This window comes from Haemaphysalis longicornis, unplaced genomic scaffold (assembly GCF_048455015.1).
Source record: "Haemaphysalis longicornis isolate Haplotype H1 unplaced genomic scaffold, Haemaphysalis longicornis Haplotype H1 scaffold_4, whole genome shotgun sequence".
Classification (NCBI taxonomy): Eukaryota; Metazoa; Arthropoda; class Arachnida; order Ixodida; family Ixodidae; genus Haemaphysalis; species Haemaphysalis longicornis.
Window position 1 is genome coordinate 41,438,053 of NW_027526361.1, and position 9,913 is coordinate 41,447,965.

A 9,913-nucleotide genomic window follows, 5' to 3' on the forward strand; every position below is an offset into this window, starting at 1 on the left:
TTACTGCTAGTTTAGTTTCTGAAGCTTAGTCTTGCTGACATAGGACGACCCGCATATTTGAGGCGCATTATATTTATAACAAAACCTGGTGAACATGTATCGCAATAAGACTTGTGGTCTCTCTACCTCGCAATATGCATAACCCTAGCATTGCACAAGGCAGGCATTCATGCATACCGCGAGGAACCACCGTGGGTTCGAGCTATTTGAGCATGCTCACGATACTGAAACGCCGTCGCGCCAACTTAACACCGCCTCTGTTGGGCAGGTGGAGAAAGGGGCGACAAAGGAATATGCCCAGGGTACGGAGGGAAGACGTTTATTTTATACTAACATTCTAGCCACATATTTTACAGTCCCAATTACACAATTTACAGCACAGGTATACGTACTTCCCGTTAGGTGAAAGGGGCGATGGGGCGCCACGCGCAAGTGCGCACGTTTCGTCGGCGCAGAGCCAGTGGGCTCTTCTGTCAGGGCAAATTCCGGGGTGCGCGCATCACCGTGCTGGCCGGATCGGCTCGCAGCAGCGAGGGAGACGGGGCCCATTCGCTCACAGGCGCGTACCGCACGGCGTGTTCGTCGAGTGGTAGGTACGGCCTTACTATATGCAAGCGTAGGTGCAACAGGAGCAGCCTTAGGCACGGGCCGCAGCCGGAAGGGCTGGTGGGCTTTCGCCGGTGCAACAGAGTTGCGGCCGGCTGGTAAAGAAAGCGTCACATACCTTCGGCCAACGCCTTCGGCGTCCTGGAAGCGTCTCCCCGAACGGACCCCCGCGCAGGGCGCGCGTTCGCGTCCAAGCGAGAGTCGGGTTCGGGCCTCGTTCAAACGGACCAATGAGGTGAGGTTAGCTCCGCTACCAGGGCGGAGCGCCCGCTGCGTGACAGTGTTTTATCGCCGCAACGGTCTCTGCAGGCTTCACCTCACGCAAGAGTTTGAGAGACGGCTCGGCTCTACACAGAGGCGCCAAGACGAGCCGGAATTTCGGAGGAGAGAGGGGAAAAGCGCCGCGTGATGGCACAAACCCAGTGATCGCGCAATGGCCTGGGCGTCAGGATCCCCACACTCCCCTCTCCTTAAATGCCCTCGCCGGTCTGAGAAGAGTTGACAGGCCATCGCCTAGGCATGCAAAAGACGGCAAAGAGTAGATAAGAATGCATGCACAGGGCAGTCTCAGTCCCCAGCCCATACAAAATATTTACAAACTACACTAACAACACTACCCCCCTCCAGCACGAATGATACACACAGGAAAACTACACGCAACACTGAGATACATAACACATAGTAATCGGTTCCACATGCACACACAAAATAAAGCTATTGAAATATACAATGATTACCGTGAACGCGATACTATAATAATAACAATAATGGTACTAATATATACATGCAGGGCGATACTATGCTACATAGGGTTGCAAAAAAAAAAAGAAACACACACTACGACGATAAAGAATCAGGGCAAAAGAGAAGACACAGGTATGCTAGAAACTATGCTGAGCTACGAAAATAATATTTCTACAAATTCAGGAGACGCGGTTCCGCGGGGCCTGTGCAAAGTTCGGCGGTTGGGAGCACGAAAAGTTTTTCGGGGAAACGTTCGTTGTGGAAAATCGAGGAGAGAAGATGGTGGGCACCAGTGCCGGAACGACCTCACCGTTGCGCGAGATAGCAGCTCCACGAGGGGGGTACCAGCCAGGAGGACATGCGGCTGGAGCAGCCAGCCGACAGGTATGATGACCGTGATGGCGCCGCTCAGGTGTATACCTCCCGTGGCACTCGATGGGTGCCCCGCCAAAGAGCGACGAGCGGCGCGGGTGGTGGCTGCCGCCCAGCGCGAGCGAGGCAGCTGCCGGACGACAGCCGTGGTGCCGATGACGCATGGTGCGGTTCCGATATGGCACCACATTGTCCACATCTGGAGAGGGCACCTCTTCCGCAGCTCGCAACTGGTCGCCCGTCCCGCTCTCGTCGGTGCCGGGCAGCCCGGCTGCATTCGCCAGCCTTACATGCCGTTGAACCCCCATAGTCAGCGTAACTGTTCCGGGCTCGGTCAAGTTCCAGAAACGGGCACCTGCGGACCCTCCACCACACCGACGAGACACCACGTGACGGCGGCCCGCACCGGACGAAGGCGAAGCCACTCGCGGAATGCACCGTTGGGTTCGCTGAAGCCGGCAGAGGCACACACCACACGCACTCACGAATACCCGCACAACATGCGTGTCACAGTGTTCGTGCCACCGGGGCCAAGTTCTTTCGCCACAACGCTGTGCGCCCCACTCGTAGCATACGCCCGGCCCGCGTTTTCCAGGAAAAACAACCTCCCGTTGGCATTGAGTATATGGTCCCCCAAAGTCTGGCCTGCTCTCCCAACTTCACACAGTTCACGCAACGGCCTCCAGTACGCGCTGCTCGCCCGAACACGGGGCCGCGGATGGCCGAAATCGGACACTTTCAAAAACAAGCCCATAACTCTCGACCCTGGATGCGCGCGAAAGCCAATGACAGTCTTCGAAGGGCACTCCCGCGACCGACCTAGCCGCCGCTTTTCGGCATTCGCTCTTTCTTCAAGACTGCGCCCGAGTAAAAAAAACAGAAGAGAAGTAAACTAGCCCTGCTCACTGCTAAACTGGATAAAAAAAAGAAAAGAAACGTACACAGCACTTCGTCCCGCATGCGCAGACTAAGGGGGTTCCTGTACCAAATAAATAAAGTTAAAGCACTGGAAAAAGAAAACACTACATCATGCACCGACAACACACACACACATAAAAAAGAAAACAACCCTAACGCCTTCAACGAAGCTAACACACGAACCGTACCGAACCCAGAAACTAAGCCAACAAAATGGGTTCATGCTACATCACGCGGTACAACGCTCAAAATACTAAGCGGAACACTTCCTCACCCTGTGCAATTAAACTAGTGTTCTAAACAATAACAAAACAAATTAGGACAAGATACATTACGTGCAGTCATCAACGCCCAAATGGGGACACACTAATACAGACAGTGCCACGTAACATGCACACTCTTACAAACCGAGTAAAAAGAGAAAACATGCGCTTACAGCTTTGCTGGAGGGGAGTGACAACTGACCACACAGATTGGGCTGGGGCGGCCGGGGCGGCCGCGCTGACTGAGACTGAGAGAAGTGAAGTCAGCACGGGGGCGAAAGCGCCTGCCGTTTAGTGTGCTATGATCACTGAGGTGATGAGCTGGCCGACGGAAGCCTGGATAAGCGTGGGTGCCTTGTCATTACCGCGCAGAGCCACTGTGCTCAAGCGCCAAATAGTCAGCCCGTGACACCATATAAGTAAAGCTCTGCTTGCTTCTCGGCAAAGGTCCCTTCAAGTCGCAAGCAACTACCTGCCATGGACGCACACTGTCAAATGGCTTCACAATTCCAGGCGGCTTCCCACCGTGCGCCCTCGCCGTTTGACAGACATGACAGGACCGGCAACAGCGAAAATGTCTTGCCTCGTCCCGGGCCAGGTCACGGAGCGACTCAGTTTACCAAAACTTTGGAGCCGCCTAAATGCCCGGCGAATGGTTCGTCATGAGCTTAGCGCAGCAGTGCGCAACTCAGACTTAGGGGGTTACCACACTGAATGGTTCAATTGCCTCATCATCGGTGGCTACGTAGTTAAGCACGAGTCCTTCACCGTCCAGCAGAAATGAGTCCCCCGGGGCGTCGGCGACACACGCTGACTTCAGCCCCCCCCTCCCGCGCCTGCTACAAGACAAGTAGCATCTCGGCGCACGCCCGCAGCAGGACAAGCTACGTCTCGGCGTCCAAAAAAAAAAATCAAACTAAAAAAAAAAAATGTCTCCCAGAGACCGTCGCACATCCGTCGACAAAAACGGGTCATTCTGCTGGCCGGCTACTAGCTCTTTTCGGCTCAATACAACCGCCTTGCAACGGGCATCGCTTCCCCCTCCTGATTTTACAGCCGAGGCCCGTCCGCTTTCCGGCGGCTTGGAGTTCGCGAAAAGCGCCTGCCCCTCTCTGCGGGGTGTCCGCGCGCTCTTTCTCAACTCTGGGCCCTCTTCCTCTACTGAACGGCTGTCAATTTTGCCTCCTTTACTGGCACACGCTTTTGCGCCGCCGGCTAAAGTCACACTTGGACAATGAATCTCGATATATTACGAAGCACGAGATAGCGCGTCAACTACCACGTTCGTGCTCTACTCTCAGGGGACGGTAACAAGCATATATCTCGCGTGCACTACTCCGAGTGGCGGCTGTGGCCTTTCTAACGGAATACGTATACCGCCGCTCCAGTGGGGCGCGGTTGAACCGTCGCACTGCCTCGTGGGGCTGCGTTAACGAGAGGTGCACGCACACTCGCGTACGGAGGGGCAGTCGCCTCGTCCCCGTAGCAGCTACCGCTAGCGGATAAGCATCAAGACTGATTCCGGTTGCGTACTCAGCTTAATTAGCGGCCAAAGGCTAATGAGCCAATGGCCCCACGTTGGGCGCCAGTTTGTGGTCTCTCTACCTCGCAATATGCATAACCCTAGCATTGCACAAGGCAGGCATTCATGCATACCGCGAGGAACCACCGTGGGTTCGAGCTATTTGAGCATGCTCACGATACTGAAACGCCGTCGCGCCAACTTAACACCGCCTCTGTTGGGCAGGTGGAGAAAGGGGCGACAAAGGAATATGCCCAGGGTACGGAGGGAAGACGTTTATTTTATACTAACATTCTAGCCACATATTTTACAGTCCCAATTACACAATTTACAGCACAGGTATACGTACTTCCCGTTAGGTGAAAGGGGCGATGGGGCGCCACGCGCAAGTGCGCACGTTTCGTCGGCGCAGAGCCAGTGGGCTCTTCTGTCAGGGCAAATTCCGGGGTGCGCGCATCACCGTGCTGGCCGGATCGGCTCGCAGCAGCGAGGGAGACGGGGCCCATTCGCTCACAGGCGCGTACCGCACGGCGTGTTCGTCGAGTGGTAGGTACGGCCTTACTATATGCAAGCGTAGGTGCAACAGGAGCAGCCTTAGGCACGGGCCGCAGCCGGAAGGGCTGGTGGGCTTTCGCCGGTGCAACAGAGTTGCGGCCGGCTGGTAAAGAAAGCGTCACATACCTTCGGCCAACGCCTTCGGCGTCCTGGAAGCGTCTCCCCGAACGGACCCCCGCGCAGGGCGCGCGTTCGCGTCCAAGCGAGAGTCGGGTTCGGGCCTCGTTCAAACGGACCAATGAGGTGAGGTTAGCTCCGCTACCAGGGCGGAGCGCCCGCTGCGTGACAGTGTTTTATCGCCGCAACGGTCTCTGCAGGCTTCACCTCACGCAAGAGTTTGAGAGACGGCTCGGCTCTACACAGAGGCGCCAAGACGAGCCGGAATTTCGGAGGAGAGAGGGGAAAAGCGCCGCGTGATGGCACAAACCCAGTGATCGCGCAATGGCCTGGGCGTCAGGATCCCCACAGACTGTTATTTGTTGTTGTTGTTGTTTTTGTTGTGGTGGTGGTGGTTGGGCGCATAGAATACATGAACGCAACACGACGCTGAAAAAATTGTGTAGCGCCCCATAACAACGGCTCCAGAGTAAGCAAAAACAAACTCGAACACTCGTCCGCCCTTATGAAGACGGTTCTTTGGTACTACGAACGAAAATAAAAACTAAACTTCATCTTGCTGCAAAACACTAACTGGGGTTGATATCCTGGAAACTTCGCACCAGCTACGTTGCCGTGGCTGGCAGACCCGGAGCCTTTCCTTCGTGCTATCCCGACGCCCTCCTCGTCGGTACAGAGGGGAAAATCCTTCGGACCTTCCACGCCGAGCCCGGCGCAGGAGAAATCACGCCGGCGACCGGCCGCGATGATGCGCGTTGAGAGCTGGCGTCCTCTGCCGAATAAAGAAGGGACGCTCCTCTGGCCAGAACGATGGGGCCATCGCGGTGAGTGGCCGGGCCCGGGCGGCGGTGTAATTAAGTTTTCACGGGGTTTTCGAGAAGACGACGCGGATCGGGCCGCCGGGGAGGAGGCGCGGCAGCGCGCGCTTCTTGCCGTGCCGTCAGCCGCACGATGGATGGCCGCCGCTCTTGTGAGCCGCCCGCTGCCGCTGCCCTGTTGTGCCCACATCGGCGCGCTCTCCTTGTTCGGCCGCCGGCACCCCCTCCTCTTGCCCCCTCGCACACTGTTCATGGTCCGGCCCCGCTGTGCCGCTGTAATTGAACGCCGCAATCCCGCGCGGGCACGACCGACCGAAGATCCGCGGGCGGCCCGTGGTCTCTGGAGACCGGCTTCCTCGGCCTGCCCATGCTGATCATGCTCCCTTGAAAGCGGCGACGAAGATGTTCGCTGGCTACGGTGCGGTGGAACAGGGGAGAAGCGCCTGGCGCCTCTCATGGTGGCGTTCCTGGGCTCACGCTGAGACGTCGGACAAGTCTGGTGCGCGCGTGCATGTGTCCCTGAAAAACACGACACCGTTTCACAGTTTGGAAGCAGAAAGAAGGAGAGCGCTGGTGAGAAGAAGCGAGTGGTGGGTTTCTTAAATCCCGACAAGACCCCGATGGGTTCGAGCTTGTTGGTGCTCCATCATCAGCCACCGTTAAACGTAAACAACCTGACCAAGACGTCCCTGACCATGTCCTTGTCTGTCACGTCCTTTGTCTAGTTTTCTAGATTTTTGCCGCGAAGCTGTCGACGGCTGGGATCCAGCAGATCGTCTCCGGCGACAGACCGAGTCTAGACTAACAATTTTCAACCTATGGACTAAATTCATTAAAAAAATTAAAATAGCTCCCAGGGCCTCCCTATTTTCATACACGACGACAAATATTTCCCATAAAAATATGTCTCTCCAGCAATGCATATGTGTTAAGAGGTGAAGCGGACTTCAGAACATCGTTGTAAGCTTGATTTTTGCAAGGTGGCTTTCCCACATTTGGTGTTGCACAGTGAAGCACGACCATATACGGAGGGAGTATGGTTACATCCACACTTTATACGCCTCTTCTCTGTCGCCGCTATAAGGCAGCCTTGGAATCCGAAAAGATCACCCAATTTTGAGGAGTAGCTCCGATGATATGATCAAGAGCCTCACGAATGGCTGCAAGTTCTGTAGCTGTCGAGCTCGTGGTATGGCCAATACGGAATCGTAGCGCAGCCCTGCGCTACGGCTCCCTACACCAACTGGTGACAGAGATAAGAGAAAAATTCCATCAAGCCATCACAGCCGGCCATGACGTAATTTTCCAGTGGCTTCCAGGACACTGCGGAGTCATCGGTAACGTGCTGGCGGATGAAGCTGCCCGTACAGGCCATGAGAGCGACCGCACCATTCTACTTCCGCTTTCAAGGACCGATGCCGCCAGGACGCTTCGCTCCCTTGCACGCAAGATTACCATGCAGCAATGGAACACACCGGACTTTTCGAATCCCCGTCTGTATATTCAGGATCCCCTTCTTCAACGCCGTATTCCGTATGGGCTGTCTCGACCCCAGTCAACTTTACTTTGTAGACTGTGGTTGGGAGTGACCTTCACGAAAGCCTACTCCTTCCTCATCGGGATGGCCAGCAGCGCCCACTGTGACGCCTGCGGGGCGGAGAGACTATAGAACATGTGCTGTGTCGCTGCCCCGAATACTCGTCGGAGAGGAGCGTGCTTGCCACCGCGCTGAGCCGATTGGACAATCGACCATTTACGGTGGAAACTATTCTAAGTCATCGGTCTTCACCATCGACCTCGCAGAAGGCGACGAAAGCCCTTTTACGTTTCCTGAGTGAAACGAACTTGCTTGAAAGACTATAGTGCCCGAAACGGGACTAGAGTGCGCGCTTTCCCACTCCTATCTCTTCCTCTTCTCCCCCCCTTTTTATTCCCTGAGCCCCATTCCCCCAGTGCAGGGTAGCAAACCAGGCTCTACACCTGGTTAACCTCCCGGCCTTTCCTTTCTTTTTTCTTCTCTCTCACTGTCGCCGCCTATTTCCAAAGTCGGGTATACGCCTCGCCACGAGCGGCCTCTCTCTACCTTCTAACATTGTCCAATGCCGCGCGCTCTACGGCGGCCACCTGTGCGGCGCACTAGAAACGCCATTCTCTCAACCCACCAATCGCGTGTGTCCTTTGTCCGTTACGTAGAGATCGCACCGCTTCCCTTGCAATTCAACATAGAAAATTGCCAATATAGCGAAACCCCGGCATAGCAAATCCCACCAGAGCGCCAGTTTCCCTGGACGTCCCTCTTCACGGGTTGGCAAGGCTCTGATTTTTTCGTTACTCTGTAACTGAAAACGCTTCCTTTCACCCCCACTTAACATTTTCCTCCAGGGCCTCCAAAGGACTTTTTGGAGCATGCACTTACCTCACCCACGAGTCAGTCACCACCTTCTTAAATCTCCTCAGTTGATCACGCTATATACCGCGTTCCGCAAAACGAAGTTGCCGCTGTCGTGCTGTGTAATACCACCCCTTTGGGCCATTTTTATACCTTTTTATTGTATGTGATAAATGCAGGACTGTAGCAAAAACTTTTGTCCGTACGAACGCAAGTCACGAAAGTCCCTTGACCCCAAATTTTCTCCCGGCTTGGTCGTATTTCCCTGGTGGCGCAGTAAATGCACTAAACTTTCGTTATAACGAAGTCCCCTGGGCAAGATGCTGAATTCGTTATAAGCGGAATTTCGCTAAGATGAGTTATGATTTGCTTTCCAAGCACTTGAGGGGGGGTTATTAAAGAACTTCGAATAAAGCGAGGATTCGCATGCAGCGATTTCGTTAAAACCCGGGTTTAGGGCTTTGTTTGGTTGTTTGTTTGTTTGTTTGTTTGTTTGTTTGTTTGTTTGTTTGTTTGTTTGTTTGTTTGTTTGTTTGTTTTTCGCGTGGGTTGCTGCCTTGTGACCAACCTCCCTTCAAGGTCGTTCCTAAGGAGGATTGGGAGTGAACTTCATTGCGGTGGGGCCACTATGAAATTGTCTCAATTTTTCGTCCCTGGCTTTCGAAGGGCTCCCTTGTCCAGGAGCCCCTGGGCTACGGCGGCCAGGCGGAACCTGTTGACTAGCTGAAGCTGGTCGGTTTGGTCCGCGCTGGCCAGCACACCGGCCGCTGCTCCGAGGAGGGGAGAATTTTTTTATGTATACGCAGCGTTCTTTGTCGGCTAATCTCGCTTTCAATGACCCAACTGGCTTCGCTATCACAAGTACCATCATATGCGTTGTAACAGCCGCAGTTACCCACACACACACACACACACACACACACACACACACACACACACACACACACACACACACACACACACACACACACACACACACACACACACACACACACACACACACACACACACACACACACACACACACACACACACACACACACACACACACACACACACACACACACACACACACACACACACACACACACACACACACACACACACACACACACACACACACACACACACACACACACACACACACACACACACACACACACACACACACACACACACACACACACACACACACACACACACACACACACACACACACACACACACACACACACACACACACACACACACACACACACACACACACACACACACACACACACACACACACACACACACACACACACACACACACACACACACACACACACACACACACACACACACACACACACACACACACACACACACACACACACACACACACACACACACACACACACACACACACACACACACACACACACACACACACACACACACACACACACACACACACACACACACACACACACACACACACACACACACACACACACACACACACACACACACACACACACACACACACACACACACACACACACACACACACACACACACACACACACACACACACACACACACACACACACACACACACACACAC

The 9,913-nt window shown here is 54.4% G+C and overlaps 1 protein-coding gene across 1 annotated transcript in view; it reads right to left on the reverse strand.

Annotated features, from left to right (window-relative positions):
- Positions 1 to 9,913, reverse strand: part of Ci (transcriptional activator cubitus interruptus) — a 90,073-nt gene that overhangs the window by 67,361 nt on the left and 12,799 nt on the right. The gene's annotated exons all lie outside the window — the stretch shown is intronic.